Here is a 24,257-nt window from a genome sequence, read left to right on the forward strand (position 1 = left end):
GCTCCAATTAGGCGTGTAAAATGCCCTTGCTGTGCAATCCTGGCGTTTAACGCCAGACTGCTGCCTGTTTCTGGCGTTTAACGCCAGGTAGATGCTTGTTTCTGGCGTTAAACGCCAGCTTGGTGCTTGTTTCTAGCGTTAAACGCCAGACAGATGCTTATTTCTGGCAGTTAAACGCCAGAATGTTCCTCCTCTAGGGTGTGCTGTTTTTAATGATGTTTTTCATTCTGTTTTTGATTTTTTAGTAGTTTTTGTGACTCCACATGATCATCAACCTAATAAAACACGAAATAACAAGAAGAAAATAAATAGATATAATTAAATAGCATTGGGTTGTCTGCCAACAAGCGCTTCTTTAATGTCAATAGCTTGACAGTGAGCTCTCATAGAGCCTCACAGATAATCAGAGCAAGGTTGGGACCTCCCAACACCAAACTTAGAGTTTGACTGTGGGGGCTTTGGTTGACTCTGCAGTGAGAGAAGCTTTTCATGCTTCCTCTCCATAGTTACATAAGGAGATCCTTGAGTTTTAAACACAAGGTTGTCCTCATTCAGTTGAAGGACCAATTCTCCTCTGTCCACATCAATCACAGCTCTTGCTGTGGCTAGGAAGGGTCTTCCAAGGATGATGGATTTATCCTCATCCTTCCCAGTGTCTAGGATTATGAAATCAGCAGGGATGTAAAGGCCTTCAACCTTTACTAACACGTCCTCTACTTGTCCATAAGCCTATTTTCTTGAGTTGTCTGCCATCTCTAATGAGATTCTGGCAGCTTGCACCTCAAAGATCCTATGTTTCTCCATTACAGAGAGTGGCATTAAGTTTATTCCTGACCCTAGGTCACACAGAGCCTTCTCAAAGGTCATGGTGCCTATGTTACAGAGAATTAAGAATTTACCAGGATCCTGTTTCTTTTGAGGTAATTTCTGCCTATCCAATGCATTTAGTTCATTGGTGAGCAAGGGAAGTTCATCTTCCCAAGTCTCATTACCAAATAATTTGGCATTCAGCTTCATGATTGCACCAAGGTACTTAGCAACTTGCTCTTCAGTGACGTCTTCATTCTCTTCAGAAGAAGAATACTCATCAGAGCTCATGATGGGTAGAAGGAGGTTCAATGGAATCTCTATGGTCTCTAGATGAGCCTCAGATTCCTTTGGTTCCTCAAAGGGATACTCCTTGTTGGCCACTAAACGTCCCAGGAGGTCTTCCTCACTAGGATTCACGTCCTCCTCCTCTCTTGTAGGTTCGGTCATGATGGTCAAGTCAATGGCCTTGCACTCTCTCTTTGGATTTTCTTCTGTATTGCTTGGGAGAGTACTAGGAGGAGTTTTAGTGACTCTTTTACTCAGCTGGCCCACTTGTGCCTCCAAATTTCTAATGGAGGACCTTGTTTCATTCATGAAACTTAAAGTGGCCTTAGATAGATCAGAGACTATATTTGCTAAGCTAGATAGATTCTGCTCAGAATTCTCTGTCTGTTGCTGAGTGGATGATGGAAAAGGTTTGCTATTGCTAAACCTGTTTCTTCCACCATTATTAAAGCCTTGTTGAGGCTTTTGTTGATCCTTCCATGAGAAATTTGGATGATTTCTCCATGAGGGATTATAGGTGTTTCCATAGGGTTCACCCATGTAATTCACCTCTGCTATTGCAGGGTTCTAAGGATCGTAAGTTTCTTCTTCAGAAGATGACTCTATAGTACTGTTGGATGATTCCTTCAATCTATTCAGACTCTGAGAGATCATATTGACTTGCTGAGTCAATATTTTGTTCTGAGCCAATATGGCATTCAGAGTATCAATTTCAAGAACTCCCTTCCTCATAGGCGTCCCATTACTCACAGGATTCCTTTCAGAAGTGTACATGAACTGGTTATTTGCAACCATGTCAATAAGTTCTTAAGCTTCTACAGGCGTTTTCTTTAGGTGAATGGATCCACCTGCAGAATGGTCCAATGACATTTTAGATAATTCAGACAGACCATCATAGAATATATTCAGGATGGTCCATTTTGAAAGCATGTTAGAAGGACACTTTTTGGTCAGTTCCTTGTATCTCTCCCAAGCTTCATAGAGGGACTCACCTTCTTTCTATTTGAAGGTTTGAACATCCACTCTAAGCTTACTAAGCTTTTGAGGAGGAAAGAACTTGGCTAAGAAAGCCGTGACCAGCTTATCCCAAGAGTTCAGGCTGTCTTTAGGTTGAGAGTCCAACCATATTCTAGCTCTGTCTCTTATAGCAAATGGGAAAAGCATAAGCCTGTAGACCTCGGGATCAACCCCATTGGTCTTGATAGTATCACAGATTTGCAAGAATTCAGTTAAGAAATGAAAAAGGATCTTCTGATGGAAGTCCATGAAACTTGCAATTCTGTTGCATCAGAGAAACTAATTGAGGTTTCAACTCAAAATTGTTTGCTCCAATGGCAGGGATTGAGATGCTTCTTCCATGTAAATTAGAATTTGGTGCAGTAAAGTCACCAAGCATCTTCCTTGCATTATTATTTTCGGCCATGTCTCCTTCTTTTTCGAAAATTTCTGTTAGATTTTCTCCAGAGAGTTGTGCTTTAGCTTCCCTTAGCTTCCTCTTCAGAGTCCTTTCAGGTTCAGGATTAGCTTCAACAAGAATGTTCTTATCCTTGTTCCTGCTCATATGAAAAAGAAGAGAACAGAAAATATGGAATCCTCTATGTCAAAGTATAGAGATTCCTTATGTAAGTATAAGAAGAGAATAATGGAGGAAAGAAAAGATAAGAATCCAAACACAAGGGAGAGGAATAAGTTCGAATTCTTGGGTGAAAGAGGGGTGTTAGTAGATGAATAAATAAATAGAAGGAGGTGAGAGAGAGAATTTTGAAAATTAAACAAATTAAAATAAAAAATTTTTATTTTTAATTTAAAATTAAAGTGAAAATTCAAAAATTAAAAAAAAAAGAAAAATGAAATGAAATTAAATTAAAGTTTAAAACAATTAGTTAATTAAAGAGGAATTTTGAAAAAGAGGGAAGGAATTTTCGAAAATTAGAAAGAGAGAGTTAGTTAGGTAGTTTTGATAAAGATATGATTAAAATAGTAAACTTTTAAAACCAATCAAAAAGTCAAGTAGTTAATTGAAAAAGATTTGAAAATCAATTTTTTGAAAAGATAAGAAGTTAGAAAAGATTTTGAAATTGATTTTGAAAAAGATGTGATTGAAACTTATTTTGAAAAAGATTTGAAAAAGAAATTTAGAAAGATTTGATTTTGAAAATTAAAGTTGATTACTTGACTATCAAGAAATAGAAAAGATATGAATTTAAAATTTAAAGATTGAATCTTTCTTAATAGGCAAGTAACAACTTGAAATTGTTGAATCAATCACATTAATTGTTAGTAAAGGTTTTGAAATTATGAAATAAAATAAGAAAAAGATTTTTAAAAATCAATTTGAAATTTTTGAAAATCATAAAAGAAAAATGAAAAAGATTTGAAAAAGGTAGAATTTTTAAATTAAAAATTTGATTTGACTCATAAGAAACAACTAGATTTTAAAATTTTTTGAAAAAGTCAACTCAAATTTTCGAAAATTTATGAGTAGAAAAGGAAAAGATATTTTTTTTTTGAATTTTAATGATGAGAGAGAAAAACAAAATTGAAGCAAAACATAAAAATTATGAATCAAAACAACTAATGCATGCAAGAACACTTTGAATGTCAAGATGAACACCAAGAACACTTTGAATGTCAAGATGAACATCAAGAACATATTTTTTTGAAAATTTTAAGAAAAGAAAAACAAGCAAGACGCCAAATTTAGAAATTTTTAATGTTGAGACATTAAGAATTCAATAATGCATATGAAAAACAAGAAAAGACACAAAACAAGAAATTTTAAAGATCAAACAAGAAGACTTACCAAGAACAACTTGAAGATCATGAAGAACACATTTTCGAAAAATGCAAGAAATTATAAAATTATGCAATTGACACCAAACTTAAAATTTGACTCAAGACTCAAACAAGAAACACAAAATTATTTTTGGTTTTATGATTTTATTAATTTTTTTGGTATTTTTCGAAAATTAATTGGAAAAAGAAAAATAAGGATTTCAAAATTTTTAATGAGAATTCCAAGAATCTTGCAATGCTATTCTAAAGCTCCAGTCCAGGAATTAGACATGGCTTACTAGCCAGCCAAGCTTTCAGTGAAAGCTCCGGTCCAAAACACTAGACATGGCCAATGGCCAGCCAAGCTTCAGCAGATATTGATACCTCCCATGTATACAACAACTATATGTGTAACTGCCAAATGGGTGAAGATCAACAAGCTCTTGTGATGATAAGTTGAAACCCCGGTCCAAAAGATTAGACATGGCTTACAGCCAGCCAAGATTCAACAGATCATCATGAAACACTAGAATTCATTCTTAAAAATTCTGAATAAAAATATATTTTTGAAAATATTTATTTTATTTTTTTCGGAAAGAATAATAAAAACAAAAAGCTTAAAATTAAAATAAAATTACCTAATCTGAGCAGCAAGATGAACCGTCAGTTGTCCAAACTCGAACAATCCCCAGCAACGGCGCCAAAAACTTGGTATGCGAAATTGCGATCATCAACAATGGTGCCAGAGACTTGGTGCTCTCAAACGTGAATCACACTTTGTCACAACTTCGCACAACTAACCAGCAAGTGCACTGGGTCGTCAAAGTAATAAACCTTACGTGAGTAAGGGTCAATCCCACGGAGATTATCGGCTTGAAACAAGCTATGGTCACCTTGTAAATCTCAGTCAGGCGGATTCAAATGGTTATAGTGAATTGACAATTATAACATAATTAAAATATAAAATAGGATAGAGATACTTATGTAATTCATTGGTGAGAATTTCAGATAAGCGTATAGAGATGCTTTCGTTCCTCTTGAACCTCTGCTTTCCTGCTGTCTTCATCCAATCATTCCTACTCCCTTCCATGGCAAGCTGTATGTAGGGCATCACCGTTGTCAATGGCTACATCCCATCCTCTTTGTGAAAATGGTCCAATGCACTGTCACTGCATGGCTAATCATCTGTCGGTTCTCAATCATACTGGAATAGGATTTACTATCCTTTTGCGTCTGTCACTACGCCCAGCACTCGCGAGTTTGAAGCTCGTCACAGCCATCCCTTCTCAGATCCTACTCGGAATACCGTAGACAAGGTTTAGACTTTCCGGATCTCAAGAATGGCCGTCCATGGGTTCTAACTTATACCACAAAGATTCTAATATCTCGAACTCGGTCCCTTGTATTAGATACCTAAGAGATACTCATTCTAGCTTGTTTGCATGTAGAACGGAAGTGTTTGTCAGGCACGCATTCGTAAGTGAGAATGATGATGAGCATCACATAATCATCACATTCATCATGTTCTTGGGTGCGAATGAACATCTTAGAATAGGAATAAGCTTGAATTGAATAGAAAAACAATAGTACTTTGCATTAATTCATGAGGAATAGTAGAGCTCCACACCTTAATCTATGGTGTGTAGAAACTCTACCGTTGAAAATACATAAGTGATAATGGAGTTCATTGGTCTCGGCCCCAGAGGGGAACCGGAATAACCAAGACTTTGAATACAATAATAAAAAAGTCCTATTTATACTAAACTAGCTACTAGGGTTTACAGAAATGAGTAAATGATGCAGAAATCCACTTCCGGGGCCCACTTGGTGTGTGCTTGGGCTGAGCATTGAGCTTTACACGTGTAGAGGCTTCTCTTGGAGTTGAACGCCAGTTTGTAACCTGTTTCTGGCGTTTAACTCCACTTTGTAACCTGTTTCTGGCGTTTAACTCCAGAATGCAGCATGGAACTGGCGTTGAACGCCAGTTTGAGTCATCTAAACTCGGACAAAGTATGAACTATTATATATTGCTAGAAAGTCCTGGATGTCTACTTTCCAACGCAATTGAGAGCGCATCATTTGGAGTTCTGTAGCTCGAGAAAATCCACTTTGAGTGTAGGGAGGTCAGAATCCAACAGCATCTGCAGTCCTTCTTTAACCTCTGAATCTGATTTTTGCTCAAGTCCCTCAATTTCAGCCAGAAAATACATGAAATCACAGAAAAACACACAAACTCATAGTAAAGTCCAGAAATGTGATTTTTATTTAAAACCTAATAAAAATATACTGAAAACTAACTAAATTATACTAAAAACTATGTAAAAACAATGCCAAAAAGCGTATAAATTATCCGCTCATCAGCTGCAGACCCAGAGATTCCTATACAGTCAGAGCCTCCACTGTAGCAGACAGATCCTCCTACCCTCATCCAGTCTGCAGACCTTCTGGCCACCACCGAGACTCCAGCAGCCCATCCCTCCGGTGATGACACTCCTTCACACCCAGCTTGAGTGAGCATCGAGGACGATGCTTTACTTTAAGTGTGGGGAGGTCGCCATCCCTGGCGTATCTTTTTGGTGAACCACTACAGACTCTTTTATCTTATTTTGTTATTTTCCTGTATTTTTGTTTTTATTTTTATTTTTCAGTACTTATACATTGTTCTTTTGTTGTATTTCTACCCTATTTTCCGCATTTTGCACTTTAGTTCATATTTTAGCCATTTAGTTTAGTTTGCAATTCTAAACTTATTAATTATAGAATATGTGGATTCATTAGTATAGTTTACCCTTTTAGCATATAATAGTTTGATTTAATTGAAAATAAAAGGAGTAAACTAGAAATCTTAGTAAATTAAAACAATCCACACACCTTGTATATATATAGCATTACATGTTAGTTAGTTAACAACATTTCATCAAGGAACAACACTAAGATTTTAAAGGCTACCCTAAGATTTACATTGAGAATAATGGGAACTCTTAATTTTTACTTGCATGACATGTATAACTGATATATGATTTTCGAGCTGGAGAACACACAGCCTGTGAGTTTTGAGCTTAATTGTATGGTTGCATTCAGACCATAAATTTTATTCCTGTGTGTTTTACCCTTCTTTTTCATTCTGATGTTCTTTACTTTGTTTTAATCTATATGTCCAATTATAGAATATAGATACATACCAAGAGATGATTGAGGCCATCATTTGAATTTTTCCTCACTTATCCCAAATTAGCCTACCTTTTAAATCACCCTTGTTAGCCTCCTTGAGTTTTTTAATCCCCTCTTGCTCTATAAACCACATTACTAGCCTTAAGCAGAAAAACAAAATAAAAATCCCAAATTGAATCCTTAGTTAGCTTAAGATAGAAATTGTGTATTGTTTAAGTGTGGGGAATTTTATGGGAACATGGGATGATAGAAACAAAGTAGGAATTTAAAAAGAGTAAGCTATTTCAAAAACAAAAATTTGGGAAGCATGCTCATGTGAGATCAAAACAATGGAATTACCATGTGCATTGATTTAAAAAAAAAAGAGAGAAAAAAGTATTTTTACATTATTTAATTAAGAAAATACACAAAGAAATTTCCCAAAATATAAAATAAAAAGAGTCAATGCACATGGGTCAAAAATTTCAAATTTAAAATTAATGTATGAGCTTTTAAAATTTCACTTGCTGTTTGCCTATGTTTGCTGAGTGCATGACAGGTAGAAGAGGAGCTTCAACCTCTTTTGATAGTGAACCTGAGAGGACCTTCCTTAGATTAAGGAGGGAAGCAAGAGGCAAGGGAGTGGTTGGAGAAGAAGAGTTGGAAGAGGATCTAAATCTTGCTATAGAGGAAGAGGTACTTAACCATGCTGGAGAAGGTGTAGCTAATCATACTCCACAAGAGAGAAGAGTGCAAGGGTCCTACATCAACCCCAATCCTGGAAATTGTGGAAGCAGCATTCTCAAACCAACAATTATGCCAATAACTTCGAATTGAAGCCACAGCTCATTACTTTCGTCCAAAACAATTGTTCATTTGGAGGAGGTGCCCAAGAAGACCCTAATCAGCATCTCTTTACATTTCTAAGAATTTGTGATACTGTAAAGTCAAATGGAGTTCATCCAAACACTTATAGACTGCTCTTGTTCCCATTCTCTCTCAGGGACAAGGCATCTAAGTGGCTAAAATCATTTCCTAAAGAGAGCCTCACAACTTGGGAAGATGTAGTCAACAAATTCTTGGCAAGGTTCTGATAAACCTATATTTCATGATATATTTTGTGCTCAATTTAATTGATTTATTCAACCCTTCACCCACTTATTCATGTGAAATTGCATGGTTTTATTTTCCCTTCCTTATTATGTGATATATGTGAAAAACATTTTTCCTATGCTTTAAAAATAATTATTTTAATTACCTTTTATTACCATTCGATGCCGTGATTTGTGTGTTGAGTATTTTCAGATCTCCTAAGGCAGGAATGATTTAAAGGATGGAAAGGAAACATACAAAAATGGAAGGAAAGCACAAAATGGAGTTTTTGAAGAAACTGGCAGCGATGCGAACGCATGGACGACGCAGCCGCGTGCCTAGCGCGAAAAGGTAGTGACGCGAACGCGTGACTAACGCGGACGCGCGCCTTGAGCAGAACGCAGATGACGCGTACGCGTGACCGAAGCGAACACGTGATAAGGAAAACTCCCAGATGACGCGACCGCGTGACCTACGCGGACTCGTGACAGATGCCACGCACCAGAAACTATAGAAAACGCTCCCAGCGATTTCTGAAACCCTTTTTAGCCCAGATCCAAGTACAGAAAGCACAGATTAGAGGTTATAAAGTGGGAGAATGCATCCATTCATAAGGAGGTCGATTATTATTCACTTTTCACAATTTAGATGTAGTTTTTAGAGAGAGAGGTTCTCTCCTCTCTCTTAGGTTTTAGGATTAGGATTCCTCTTAAAGGATTTAGGATTTCAACTCTTCATCAGGTTCAATATTTCTCTTACTTTATATTTCTCTTTTACTTTCAGATACTTTAATGCTATCATTTAATTACTTATGTTGCCAAATTGACTTATGAACTCTCTATGTTTAGATTGATTTTCTCTTATTAATGCAATTGAGGTATTTCAGATTTATGATTCTTGTTTAGCTTTTTATATTCTTTGCTTTAGTTGATTAACTGAAGGCTCTTGAGTTATTGATGAGCGGATAATTTATACGCTTTTTGGCATTGTTTTTAGTATATTTTTAGTAGAATCTGGTTACTTTTAGGGATGTTTTCATTAGTTTTTATGTTAAATTCACATTTCTGGACTTTACTATGAGTTTGTGTGTTTTTCTGTGATTTCAGGTATTTTCTGGCTAAAACTGAGGGACTTGAGCAAAAATCAGATTCAGAGGTTGAAGAAGGACTGCTGATGCTGTTGGATTCTGACCTCCTTGCACTCAAAATGGATTTTCTGGAGCTACAGCACTCAACATGGCGCGCTTCCAATTGCGTTAGAAAGTACACATCCAGGGCTTTCCAGCAATATATAATAGTTTATACTTTGTCCAAGTTTAGACGACGCAAACTGGTGTTCAAGGCCAGCTCTCTGCCCAATTCTGGCGTCCAGCGCCAGAAACAAGCTTCAAAGTGGAGTTCAACGCCCAAACTGGCACAAAAGCTGGCGTTCAACTCCCAGAAGGACCTCTACACGTGTAACATTCAAGCTCAGCCCAAGCACACACCAACTGGGCCCCAGAAGTGGATTTATGCATCAATTACTTACTTCTGTAAACCCTAGTGACTAGTTTATTATAAATAGAACTTTTTATCATTGTATTAGTAGTCTTGGTTACTCCGGTTCCCCTCTGGGGCCGAGACCAATGAACTCCATTATCACTTATGTATTTTCAATGGTAGAGTTTCTGCACTCTATAGATTAAGGTGTGGAGCTCTGCTGTTCCTCAAAGATTAATGCAAAGTACTACTGTTTTCTATTCAATTCATCTTATTTCGCTTCTAAGATATTCATTCGCACTTCAACCTGAATATGATGAACGTGACAATCATCATCATTCCCTATGAACGCGTGCCTGACAACCACTTCTGTTCTACATTAGATTGAATGAGTATCTCTTAGATCTCTTAATCAGAATCTTCGTGGTATAAGCTAGATTGATGGCGGCATTCATGAGAGTCCGGAAAGTCTAAACCTTGTCCGTGGTATTCTGAGTAGGACTCTGGGATTGAATGACTGTGATGAACTCCAAACTTGTGAGTGCTGGGCGTAGTGACAGACGCAAAAGGATAGTAAATTCTATTCCAGTATGATCGAGAACCTCCATGATGATTAGCCATGCAGTGACAGCGCATCGGATTATTTTCACAGAGAGGAATAGGATGCAACCAACGACAAGGGTGATGCCTCCAGACGATTAGCCGTGCTATGACAGAGCATTTGGACCATTTTCCCGAGAGGATTGAAAGTAGCCATTGGCACCGGTGACATCCTTACATAAAGCCAGCCATAGAAAGGAGTAAGATTGATTGGATGAAGATAGCAGGAAAGCTGAGGTTCAGAGGAATGAATGCATCTCCATACTCTTATCTGAAATTCTCACCAATGATTTACATAAGTATTCCTATCCTTATTTTAGTATTAATTTCGAAAACTCCATAACTATTTTATATCCGCCTGACTGAGATTTACAAGGTGACCATAGCTTGCTTCATACCAACAATCTCCGTGGGATTGACCCTTACTCACGTAAGGTTTATTACTTGGACGACTCAGTGCACTTGCTGGTTAGTTATGCAAAGTTGTGAAGATATGTTTAGACCATGGTTCTGTGCATCCGTTTTTGGTGCCATCGCCAGGGAATCAATTTCGAACAATAATTCACAACTTGAGTAACAATTTCGCATACCAAGTTTTTGGCGTCGTTGCCGGGGATTGTTCGAGTTTGGACAACTGACGGTTCATCTTGTTGCTCAGATTAGGTAATTTTCTTTTTGTTTCATTTTCAAAAATTTTTCAAAAACCTTTCAAAAATTTCTCACCTGTTTTCGGAAAAAAAAATGTGTTTTCAAAAAAATATTTTTCTTCAGAATTTTTTAGAATGAATTCTAGTGTTTCATGAAACATGTTGAATCCTATCTGGCTGTAAAGCCATACCCAAACTGCTTTGGGACTGGTCTTCAACTAATCACCTCAATGGATGTAATTTACATGCTAGAGCTTGGCTGGCTATTAAGCCATGCCTGACCCTTTGATTGGAGCTTGAGACTAAGAATGCTAGATTCCTGGAATTTATATTAAAAATTTTGGAATCCTTATTTTTGTTTTTCAAATAATTTTTGAAAAAATACAAAAAAATTAGAAAATCATAAAAATCAAAAATATTTTTTGTGTTTCTTGTTTGAGTCTTGAGTCATGTTATAAGTTTAGTGTCAATTGCATGTTCATCTTGTATTTTTCGAAAAAAAATTCATGCATTCATAGTGTTCTTCATGATCTTCAAATTGTTCTTGGTAAGTCTTCTTGTTTGATCTTTACATTTGCATGTTTTGTGTCTTTTCTTGTTTTTCATATGCATTCCTGAATTCTTTATGTCTAAGAATTAAAGAATTCTAAGTTTGGTGTCTTGCATGTTTTCTTTGCATCAAAAATTTTTCAAAAATGTGTTCTTGATGTTCATCATGATCTTCATAGTGTTCTTGGTGTTCATCTTGACATTCATAGCATTCTTGCATGCATTCATTGGTTTGATCCATAACTTTCATGCATTGCATCATTTTTCTTGTTTTTCTCTCTCATCATAAAAATTCAAAAATAAAAAAAAATCTTTCCCTTTTTCTCTCTTAAAATTTCGAAAATTAGATTTGACTTTTTCAAAAATTTTTAAAATCTAGTTGTTTTTATGAGTCGAATCAAATTTTCAGTTTAAAAATCTTATCATTTTCAAAATCTTTTTCAAAAATCAAATCTTTTTCATTTTTCTTAGTTATTTTCGAAATTATAAAAATATTTTTCAAAAATCTTTTTCTTAATTTTATCTCATAATTTTCGAAAATAACATCATCAATTAATGTTTTGATTCAAAAATTTCAAGTTTGTTACTTGCTTGTTAAGAAAGATTCAAACTGAGTTCTAGAATCATATCTTGTGATTTCTTGTGAATCAAGTCATTAATTGTGATTTTAAAAATCAAATCTTTTTCAAAACTAATTTCAATCATATCTTTTCAAAAATATCTTCTTATCTTATCTTTTTCAAAAATTTGATTTTCAAAATATCTTTTCTAACTTCCTAACTTCTTATCTTTTCAAAATTGATTTTCAAATTTGTTTCAACTAACTAACTTTTTGTTTGTTTCCTACCTTTTTCAAAACTACCTAACTAACTCTCTCTCTCTAATTTTCGAAAAAATCTTCCCTCTTTTTCAAAATTTCTTTTTAATTAGACTAATTATTTTATTTTTTATTTTGAATTTTCAAAAAACTACTAACCTTTTTCAAAAACTATTTTCGAAAATCACTAACTCTTTTTCAAAAATTATTTTCGAAAATTCTCTCCTCCTCTCATCCCCTTTTATTTATTTATTCATCTACTAACACTTCTCTTCATCTCACATCTCTGTTCCTATCATCACCTTTGTGTTTGGATTCTTCATTCTTCTTCACCCCTATTCCTTTTCTTCTTCTACTAACAATAAGGAACCTCTTTACTGTGACATAGAGGATTCCTCTTCTTTTCTTTTTCTCTTCTCTTTCTTATGAGCAGGGACAAAGAAAAAGGCATTCTTGTTGAAGCTGATCCAGAACCTGAAAGGACTCTGAAGAGAAAACTAAGAGAAGCTAAATTACAACAATCCAGAGACAACCTTATTGAAAATTTCAAACAAGTAAAGGAGATGGTAGCCGAACCCAACAACAATAATGCAAGGAGAATGCTTGGTGACTTTACTGCACCTAATTCCAATTTACATGGAAGAAGCATCTCCATTCCTACCATTGGAGCAAACAATTTTGAGCTGAAACCTCAGCTAGTTTCTCTGATGCAGCAGAACTGCAAGTTTCATGGACTTCCATCTGAAGATCCTTTTCAGTTCTTAACTGAATTCTTGTAGATCTGTGATACTGTTAAGACTAATAGAGTAGATCCTGAAGTCTACAGGCTCATGCTTTTCCCTTTTGCTGTAAGAGACAGAGCTAGAATATGGTTGGACTCTCAACCCAAAGACAGCCTGAACTCTTGGGATAAGCTGGTCACTGCTTTCTTAGCCAAGTTCTTTCCTCCTCAAAAGCTGAGCAAGCTTAGAGCTGATGTTCAAACCTTCAGACAGAAAGAAGGTGAATCCCTCTATGAAGCTTGGGAAAGATACAAGCAGCTGACCAAAAAGTGTCCTTCTGACATGCTTTCAGAATGGACCATCCTGGATATATTCTATGATGGTTTATCTGAGCTATCAAAGATGTCATTGGATACTTCTGCAGGTGGATCCATTCACCTAAAGAAAACGCCTGCAGAAGCTCAAGAACTCATTGACATGGTTGCTAATAACCAGTTTATGTACACTTCTGAGAGGAATACTGTGAGTAATGGGACGCCTATGAAGAAGGGAGTTCTTGAAATTGATACTCTGAATGCCATATTGGCTCAGAATAAAATATTGACTCAGCAAGTCAATATGATTTCTCAGAGTCTGAATGGAATGCAAGCTGCATCCAACAATACTCAAGAGGCATCTTCTGAGGAAGAAGCTTATGATCCCTAGAACCCTGCAATAGCAGAGTTAAAATACATGGGTGAACCATATGGAAACACCTACAATCCATCATGGAGAAATCACCCAAATCTCTCATGGAAGGATCAAAAGCCTCAACAAAGCTTTAATAATGGTGGAAGAAACAGGTTTAGCAATAGCAAGCCTTTTCCATCATCCACTCAGCAACAGACAGAGAATTCTGAGCAAAATCCATCTAGCTTAGCAAATTTAGTCTCTGATCTATCTAAGGCCACTGTGAGTTTCATGAATGAAACAAGGTCTTCCATTAGAAATTTAGAAGCACAAGTGGGCCAGCTGAGTAAAAGGATCACTGAAATCCCTCCTAGTACTCTCCCAAGTAATACAGTAGAGAATCCAAAAGGAGAGTGCAAGGCCATTGAATTAATTACCATGGCCGAACCCACAAGAGAGGAGAAGGACGTGAATCCCAAGGAAGAAGACCTCCTGGGACGTCCAGTGATCAATAAGGAGCTTCCCTCTGAGGAACCAAAGGACTCTGAGGCTCATCTAGAGACCATAGAGATTCCATTGAACCTCCTTATGCCATTCATGAGCTCTGATGAGTATTCCTCTTCTGAAGAAGATGAAGATGTTACTGAAGAGCAAGCTGCCAAGTTCCTTGGTACAATCATGAAGCTAAATGCCAAATTATTTGGTATTGAGACTTGGGAAGATGAACCTCCCTTGTTCACCAATGAACTAAGTGATCTGGATCAACTGACATTGTCTCAGAAGAAACAGGATCCTGGAAAGTTCATAATACCTTGTACCATAGGCACCATGATCTTTAAGGCTCTGTGTGACCTTGGTTCAGGGATAAACTTTATGCCCCTCTTTGTAATAGAGAAACTGGGAATCTATGGGGTGTAAGCTGCTAAAATCTCATTAGAGATGGCAGACAATTCAAGAAAACAGACTTATGGACAAGTAGAGGACGTGTTAGTAAAGGTTGAAGGCCTTTACATCCCTGCTGATTTGATAGTCCTGGATACTGGAAAGGAAGAGGATGAATCCATCATCCTAGGAAGACCTTTCCTAGCCACAGCAAGAGCTGTGATTGATGTGGACAGAGGAGAATTGATCCTTTAATTAAATAAGGACAATCTTGTGTTTACAACTCAAGGATCTCTCTCTGCATCCATGGACAGGAAGCAGAAAAAGCTTCTCTCAAAGCAGAGTCAACCAAAGCCCCCACAGTCAAACTCTAAGTTTGGTGTTGGGAGGCCACAACCAAACTCTAAGTTTGGTGTTGGGAGGTCTCAACAAAGCTCTGCACATCCGTAAGGCTCTATGAGAGCCCACTGTCAAGCTATTGACATTAAAGAAGCGCTTGTTGGGAGGCAACCCAATGTTTATTTATCTAATTTTATTTTTGTTTTTCATGTTTTCTTAGGATCATGATCATGTGGAGTCACAAAATAAACGAAAAATTTAGAAACAGAATCAAAAACAGCGGAAGAAAAATCACACCCTGGAGGAAGCACCTGTCTGGCGTTCAACGCCAGAACAGAGCATGGTTCTGGCGCTGAACGCCCAAAATGGGCAGCATCTGGGCGCTGAATGCCAGAATTACACCCTGGAGAAGAGCTGGCGCTGAACGCCCATAACAAGCATGGTTCTGGCGTTCAACGCCAGAAATGGGCAACAAATGGGCGTTGAACGCCCAAAATGGGCACCAACCTGGCGCTGAACACCCAGAGTTGTGTGCAAGGGCATTTTACATGCCTAATTTGGTGCAAAGTTGTAAATCCTTGAACACCTCAGGATCTGTGGACCCCACAGGATCATCTCAGATCTGTGGACCCCACAGGATCCCCACCTACCTCCACTCACTTCTTCTCACCCCTCTTTCACACAATCCCATAATCTCTCTTCCCTATTACCCTTTCACCACTCACATCCATCCACTCCTCCCCATAAACCTACCTCATAAACTCCACCTACCTTCAAAATTCAAAATCAATTTCCTACCCAACCCACCCTAAATGGCCGACTTAACACCCTCTCCCCCCACTATATAAAGCCCTCCATTCTTCTTCATTTTCACACCACATGACCCTCTCTTCCCCTTCTTGGCCGAAACACTACCCTTCTTCCTCTCCTCCACTTCTTCTTCTTCTTCATCCATTCTTTCTTCTCTTGCTCGAGGGCGAGCAACATTCTAAGTTTGGTGTGGTAAAAGCATAGCTTTTTTTTTGTTTTTCCATAACTATTAATGGCACCTAAGGCCAGAGAAACCTCAAGAAAGAGGAAAGGGAAGACAATTGCTTCCACCTCTGAGCCATAGAAGATGGAAAGATTTATCTCACAAGCCCATCACTAAGAAAAGGATGGAGCAAACAAGAGAGCACGTTCATGGATCTCAACAGGCACATGAAGAAGCTTATCATCAAGAAATCCCTGAGATACCTCAAGGGATGCACTTTCCTCCACAGAATTTTTGGGAGCAAATCAACACCTCCCTAGGAGAATTAATATGGGACAACTAAGGGTGGAACATCAAGAGCACTCCATCATCCTTCATGAAATAAGAGAAGATCAAAAAGCAATGAGGGAGGAGCAACAAAGACAAGGAAGAGACATAGAAGAGCTCAAGGACATCATTGGTTCCTCAAGAAGGAAACGCCACCATCACTAAGGTGGACTCATTCCTTGTTCCTACTTTCTCTGTTTTTCGTTTTCTATGTTAAGTGCTTATCCATGTTTGTGTCTTCATTACATGATCATTAGTAGTTAGTAACTTTGTCTTAAAGTTATGAATGTCCTATGAATCCATCACCTCTCTTAAAGTGAAAAATGTTTTAATCCAAAAGAACAAGAAGTACATGAGTTTTAAATTTATCCTTGAACTTAGTTTAATTATATTGATGTGGTGACAATGCTTCTTGTTTTCTGAATGAATGCTTGAACAATGCATATGTCTTTTGAAGTTGTTGTTTAAGAATGTTAAATATGTTGGCTCTTGAAAGAATGATGACAAGGAGACATGTTATTTGATAATCTGAAAAATCATAAAAATGATTCTTGAAGCAAGAAAAAGCAGCAAAGAACAAAGCTTGCAGAAAAAAAAATAGAAAGAAAAAGAAAAGCAAGCAAAAAAAGCCAAAAGCTCTTAAAACCAAGAGGCAAGAGCAAAAAGCCAATAACCCTTAAAACCAAAAGGCAAGGATAAATAAAAAGGATCCCAAGGCTTTGAGCATCAGTGGATAGGAGGGCCTAAAGGAATAAAATCCTGGTCTAAGCGGCTAAACCAAGCTGTCTTTAACCATGTGCTTGTGGCGTGTAGGTGTCAAGTGAAAACTTGAGACTGAGCAGTTAAAGTCAAGGTCCAAAGCAAAAAAAAAAAAGAGTGTGCTTAAGAACCCTGGACACCTCTAATTGGGGACTTTAGCAAAGCTGAGTCACAATCTGAAAAGGTTCACTCAATTATGTGTCTGTGGCATTTATGTATCTGGTGGTAATACTGGAAAACAAAGTGCTTAGGGCCACGGCCAAGACTCATAAAATAGCTGTGTTGAAGAATCATCATACTGAACTAGGAGAATCAATAACACTATCTGAACTCTGAGTTCCTATAGATGCCAATCATTCTGAACTTCAATGGATAAAGTGAGATGCCAAAACTATTCAAGAGGCAAAAAGCTACAAGTCCCGCTCATCTAATTGGAGCTATGTTTCATTGATAGTTTGGAATTTATACTATATTCTCTTCTTTTTATCCTATTTGATTTTCAGTTGCTTGGGGACAAGCAACAATTTAAGTTTGGTGTTGTGATAAGCGGATAATTTATACGCTTTTTGGCATTGTTTTTAGTAGAATCTGGTTACTTTTAGGGATGTTTTCATTAGTTTTTATGTTAAATTCACATTTCTGGACTTTACTATGAGTTTGTGTGTTTTTCTGTGATTTCAGGTATTTTCTGGCTGAAATTGAGGGACTTGAGCAAAAATCAGATTCAGAGGTTGAAGAAGGACTGCTGATGCTGTTGGATTCTGACCTCCCTGCACTCAAAATGGATTTTATGGAGCTACAGAACTCAAAATGGCGCGCTTCCAATTGCGTTGGAAAGTAGACATCCAGGGCTTTCCAGAGATATGTAATAGTCCATACTTTGTCCAAGTTTAGACGACTAAAACTGGCGTTCAACGCCATCTCTCTGCCCAATTCTGGCGTCCAGCGCCAGAAACAAGCTGCAAAGTGGAGTTCAACGCCCAAACTGGCACAAAAGCTGGCGTTCAACTCCAAGAAGGACCTCTACACGTGTAACATTCAAGCTCAGCCCAAGCACACACCAAGTGGGCCCCGGAAGTGGATTTATGCATCAATTACTTACTTCTGTAAACCCTAGTGACTAGTTTATTATAAATAGAACTTTTTATCATTGTATTAGTAGTCTTGGTTACTCCGGTTCCCCTCTGGGGCCGAGACTAATGAACTCCATTATCACTTATGTATTTTCAACGGTAGAGTTTCTGCACTCCATAGATTAAGGTGTGGAGCTCTGCTGTTCCTCAAAGATTAATGCAAAGTACTACTGTTTTCTATTCAATTCATCTTATTTCGCTTCTAAGATATTCATTCGCACTTCAACCTGAATATGATGAACGTGACAATCATCATCATTCCCTATGAACGCGTGCCTAACAACCACTTCCGTTCTACATTAGATTGAATGAGTATCTCTTAGATCTCTTAATCAGAATCTTCGTGGTATAAGCTAGATTGATGGCGGCATTCATGAGAGTCCGAAAAGTCTAAACCTTGTCCGTGGTATTCCGAGTAGGACTCTAGGATTGAATGACTGTGACGAACTCCAAACTCGCGAGTGCTGGGCATAGTGACAAACGCAAAAGGATAGTAAATTCTATTTCAGTATGATCGAGAACCTCCAAGATGATTAGCCATGCAGTGACAGCGCATCGGACCATTTTCACAGAGAGGAATAGGATGCAACCAACGACAAGGGTGATGCCTCCAGACGATTAGCCGTGCTGTGACAGAGCATTTGGACCATTTTCCCGAGAGGATTGAAAGTAGCCATTGGCACCGGTGACATCCTTACATAAAGCCAGCCATAGAAAGGAGTAAGACTGATTGGATGAAGATAGCAGGAAAGCAGATGTTCAGAGGAATGAATGCATCTCCATACTCTTATCTGAAATTCTCACCAATGATTTACATAAGTATTCCTATCCTTATTTTAGTATTAATTTCGAAAACTCCATAACTATTTTATATCCGCCTGACTGAGATTTACAAGGTGACCATAGCTTGCTTCATACTAACAATCTCCGTGGGATCGACCCTTACTCACGTAAGGTTTATTACTTGGACGACCCAGTGCACTTGCTGGTTAGTTATGCGAAGTTGTGAAGATATGTTTAGACCATGGTTCTGTGCATCCGTTTTTGGTGCCATCGCCAGGGAATCAATTTCGAACAATAATTCACAACATGAGTAACAATTTCGCATACCAGTTATCAACTTATCGTGATTGATTGTTATGTTGGCTAATTGACTGGAATTCCACTAACTCTAGTCTTTCCTTAGGAGTTGGCTAGGACTTGGGAATCTAACTAATTAGTTCACTTGACTTTCCCTTGCTTTCGTAAAGGTTAACTAAGTGGAATTAACTTCAATTCTCATAGGAGTAACTAGGATAGGACTTTCGAATTTTCATACCTTGCCAAGAGTTTATTTTACAGTTATTTATTTATTTTACTTGTCATTTAAATTACTTGTTCCTTACTTTCAAAACCCCCAATTTACAAAACTCATAACCAATAATAAGAACACCTCCCTGCAGTTCCTTGAGAAGACGACCCGAGGTTTAAATACTTCGGTTATCAATTTTAAAGGGGTTTGTTACTTGTGACAACCAAAACGTTTGTACGAAAGGATTTTCTGTTGGTTTAGAAGATATACTTACAACGCGATCATATTTTTATATTTCTTTATCGATAGAAAAACCGATCGTCAGGTTCTATCCTTTACAAAGAGTCAATAGACTAAGAGCAGAAATCCAGACTTTCAGACAATAAGATGGGGAGACCTTGTATGAAGCATGGGAAAGGTATAAAGACTTGACAAGGAAGTGTCCCCCGGATATGTTCAACGAGTGGGTACAACTGCATATCTTCTATGAAGGGCTATCATATGAGTCGAAAAAGGCTCTGGACCACTCTTCTGGAGGTTCCCTTAACAAGAAGAAGACCATTGAAGAGGCTATTGATGTCATTGAGACAGTGGCAATAATGAGTATTTCTATACCTCTGAAAGAAGTAACAATAGAGGAGTGATAAAGCTGAACAACATGGAAGCAATTATGGCTCATAATAAGATGATTACTAAGCAACTAGCTGATCTAACTGATGACTTGTATCATTTATCCTTTTTTTCTTATCTAAAAAAGACCATAAAAAGAGAATAATCTCATTAAATCATTGCATTTCATGAACTAATTGATGAATATTATGGTACATTGCTTTGAAATGGGTTTGTGCTGAATTTCAGGTGAAAAAAATAACAAAAAAGGAAGAAAACAACAAAATAAAGCTGGGCGTGTGAAACTGGCGTGTCACTTGGAACAAACGCCACGAAAGTATGTGGGCGTGGCATGCCAGGAGCTAGGCGTGGCACGCCAGTTGTATTTTCCAGAGAAGGTTCTCAAAGCTTTAACATGGGCGTGGCACACCATTTACATTTTCCAGAGAGCAAAGTTGAAGGCCACAAAGGGGGCGTGGCACGCCAGGCTGGGCATGGCACGCCAACTCCATTGCATACCATCGGGCGTGCCACTTGAGCTTGTGGGTGTGGCACGCCAGAAGAGAATAAGCCTGGGCGTGCCACTTGATGTCGAAGGCGTGGCACGCCAACTCTCATCCAGCACTTGGGCATGCCACTTGAGGACCTGGGCGTGCCACTTGAGGACCTAGGCGTGGCACGCCAAGCTTGAGGGAGACAAACCAATATGGGCATGCCACTTGAACATCAGGGCGTGGCACGCCAGTTCAGTTTTCCAAAGAAGGAGGTGAAGGGCCAGACACTTGGGCGTGCCACTTGGTATCGAAGGCGTGGCACGCCAACTATCATTCCTCACTTGGGCGTGCCACTTGATTCTTAGGCGTGGCACGCCAATGCTCGACCACTCACTGGGCGTGCCACTTGGTTTCGAAGGCGTGGCACGCTAGCTATCATTAATCACTTGGGCATCCCACTTGAGTCTCTGGCGTAGTACGCCAATGCTCAACCACTCACTGGGCGTGCCACTTGGTATCGAAGGCGTGGTACGCCAGCCATCATTTCTCACTTGGGCATGCCATTTGAGCTCTGGGCGTGGCACGCCAACCAAGGGATCAAGCACACATAAGGGGCATGGCATGCTAGACCCTGGGCGTGCCACGTTAGTTCAACTCTCCAGAGAAGGAATCAAGAACACATAAGGGGCGTGGCACGCCAGAACCTGGGCGTGCCACGCTAGTTCAACTCTCCAGAAAAGAAGAGGCAGCACAAAATGGGTGTGGCACACCAGTCCCTGGGCGTGCCATGCCAGTCCCTGGGCGTGCCACGCCAGTTCAACTTTTCAGAGAGGATAAGAAGAAGAAAAAGGCCTGGGCATGCCACTTGGGCTCGAAAGCGTGGCACGCCGGGCTAACCAAGCTTTAAGAAAGGCCTGGGCGTGTCACTTGGGCTCGAAGGCGTGGCACACCAGGCTAACCAAGGTTCAAAAAGACCTTGGACGTGGTACTCGGGTTCGAAGGTGTGGCACGCAAGGGAGCTTGATGCATGGAGCGTGCCACTTGGGGAGCTGGGCGTGGTGCGCCAAGCCAAAATCAGTGGCTAGGTGTGGCACGCCACTCAAACGCTAGCCACACGCCAAGCCTGGAGAAGTCACATTTTTGGAGTTTTTCTTTCCCTCCAGTTGTAATTTTCTTTTTTCTTTTGTATTTTCTTAATTCTAGTGCTAGGAGTAGTATAAAAAACCCCTGAAAGTGCTGAGAAGGGGTTGTTGAGTAGTAGTTTTGTTGAAGTATAGTTAGATTTACTTTTCACATCATCTCTTCCATCTCTTGTACTTTTCTCTTAAGCTATGAGTAGCTAAATTCCCTCTCATTGAGAGAGGGAGCTCTGTTGTACTTGATGGATTAATGATAGTGAATTTCTTCTTCTCTTCATCTTCTCTTTGATTTGCTAGAAAGAATTTCATTTTAATGCTAGTGTTCAATCATCTTGGGAAAGAGGTTGAATGCAAAATGGATTTCATGGAAACCTTGGAAAAGGAAACATGAAACCATGCTTGAAATCCCTTCTCACACTTGAGTAGATCTGGATTTTGGTGATTGGATATGGTGACATATAATCCATCCACTATTTTGATCTATGAGAATATGTGGTATAATCAGGGACTGATAAACCCCAATTTTGTGGTTTATCTCGTGCTTAATTTGGGGGATTTTATCACCTTTTCCCACATTTATTCAATGAAATAGCATGGTTTTGTAATTCTCCCTAGAATTGTGCTTAAGTGTGAAAACATGCTTTTTAGGCCTTAAAATAGCTAAATTTAACTCACTTTAATTCTATTCGATGCCTTGATATGTTTGTTGAGTGATTTCAGTTCATAAGGCAAGTATTGGACGGAAGAAGTGAGGAGAAAAGCATGCAAAGTGGGAGAACTCATGAAGAAATGAAGGAACCGTAAAGCTGTCAAGCCTGACCTCTTCGCACTCAATCAACCATAACTTGAGCTACAGAGGTCCAAATGAGACGGTTCTAGTTGCGTTGGAAAGCTAACATCCAGGGCTTCGAAATGATATAAAATTTGCCATAGTTGCTTGACATCTAGAGACGCGGACGTGCACTGTACGCGTGCGTGCCGATGGAGCAGCGTGGGTCCACTTTGGGCAACTCGTTGGGGGCGATTTGTAGCTCATTTTGGGCCCAATTGATGAGCGGATAATTTATATACTTTTTGGCATTGTTTTACATAGTTTTTAGTATGATTTAATTAGTTTTAAGTATATTTTTATTAGTTTTAAATAAAAATCACATTTTTGGATTTTACTATGAGTTTGTGTGTTTTTCTGTGATTTTAGGTATTTTTTGGCTGAAATTGAGGGACTTGAGCAAAAATCAGATTCAGAGGTTGAAGAAGGACTGCAGATGCTGTTGGATTCTGACCTCCCTGCACTCAAAATGGAATTTCTAGAGCTACAGAACTCTAAATGACACGCTCTCAATTGCGTTGGAAAGTAGACATCTAGGGCTTTTCAGAAATATATAATAGTTCATAGTATGCCCAAGTTTAGATGACGCAAACTGGCATTCAACGCCAGCTCCTGCCCTATTCTATAGTCAAACGCCAGAAACAGGTTGCAAAGTGGAGTTAAACGCCAGAAACAGGTTATAAACTGGCATTTAACTCCAAGAAAGACCTCTCCACGTGAAAGCTTCAATGCTCACCCCAAGCACATACCAAGTGGGCCCCGGAAGTGGATTTCTGCATCATTTACTAATCTCTGTAACCCTAGTAACTAGTTTAGCATAAATAGGACTTTTTACTATTGTATTTAGATCTTTTGGAACATCTTTGGACGTCTAGTTCTGAGATCATAGAGGCTGGCCTCTCGGCCATGCCTGGACCTTGTTCTTATGCATTTTCAACGGTAGAATTTCTACACACCATAGATTAAGGTGTGGAGCTCTGCTGTTCCTCATGAATTAATGCAAAGTACTATTGTTTTTCTATTCAACTCAAGCCTATTTCTTATCTAAGATATATACTTGTTCTTCAACCTGAGGAAGGTGATGATCCGTAATACTCATCATCATTCTCACCCATGAACGCGTGCCTAACAACCACCTCCGTTCTACTTGCAATCCCTTAAGTGCATATCTCTTAGCCTTCTGGTTCATGACGCATGGTTTCCTCGCCTGACAACCGAGCCTTCCATTCCATGAGATCAGAGTCTTCGTGGTATAGGCTAGAATTATTGGCAGCCATTCTTGAGATCCGAAAAGTATAAACCTTGTCTGTGGTATTCCGAGTAGGATCTGGGAAGGGATGGCTGTGACGAGCTTCAAACTCGCGAGTGCTGGGCGTAGTGACAGATGCAAAAGGATGACTGAATCCTATTCCAGTATGATCGAGAACCGACAGATGGATAGCCGTGTGGTGATAGTGCATTTTGGACCATTTTCATTGAGAGAACGAGATGTAGCCATTGACAACGGTGATGCCCTGCATAAGCTTGCCATGCAAGGGAGTAGGAATGATTGGATGAAGACAGCAGGAAAGCAGAGGTTCAGGAGGAACGAAAGCATCTCTATACGCTTATCTGAAATTCTCACCAATGAATTACATAATTATCTCTATCCTAGTTTATATTTTATTTATATTTTTATTATCAATTCACCATAACCATTTGAATTCGCCTGACTGAGATTTACAAGGTGACCATAGCTTGCTTCAAGCTGACAATCTCCGTGGGATCAACCCTTACTCACGTAAGGTTTATTACTTGGACGACCCAGTGCACTTGCTGGTTAGTTGTGCGAAGTTGTGACAAAGTGTGATTCACGTTTGAGAGCACCAAGTCTTTGGCGCCATTGTTG

General features: G+C 38.7%; 3 non-coding genes across 3 annotated transcripts; 1 reads left to right on the forward strand and 2 right to left on the reverse strand.

The window, feature by feature from the left end:
- The first annotated feature begins 2,019 nt into the window (after positions 1-2,019).
- Positions 2,020-2,127, forward strand: LOC148574085 (small nucleolar RNA R71). The gene has a single exon (XR_015906760.1). It is a non-coding gene; the product is annotated as a small nucleolar RNA R71 (small nucleolar RNA).
- Positions 2,128-13,165: 11,038 nt separating this feature from the next.
- On the reverse strand, positions 13,166-13,273 carry LOC148574086 (small nucleolar RNA R71). The gene has a single exon (XR_015905917.1). It is a non-coding gene; the product is annotated as a small nucleolar RNA R71 (small nucleolar RNA).
- A 6,375-nt stretch (positions 13,274-19,648) lies between these two features.
- LOC148574087 (small nucleolar RNA R71) lies at positions 19,649-19,756 on the reverse strand. Its single transcript, XR_015906299.1, has one exon. It is a non-coding gene; the product is annotated as a small nucleolar RNA R71 (small nucleolar RNA).
- Between the last annotated feature and the right edge of the window lie 4,501 nt (positions 19,757-24,257).

Source organism: Arachis ipaensis, chromosome B2 (genome assembly GCF_059453495.1).
Source record: "Arachis ipaensis isolate K30076 ecotype BB chromosome B2, ASM5945349v1, whole genome shotgun sequence".
Taxonomy (NCBI): domain Eukaryota; kingdom Viridiplantae; phylum Streptophyta; class Magnoliopsida; order Fabales; family Fabaceae; genus Arachis; species Arachis ipaensis.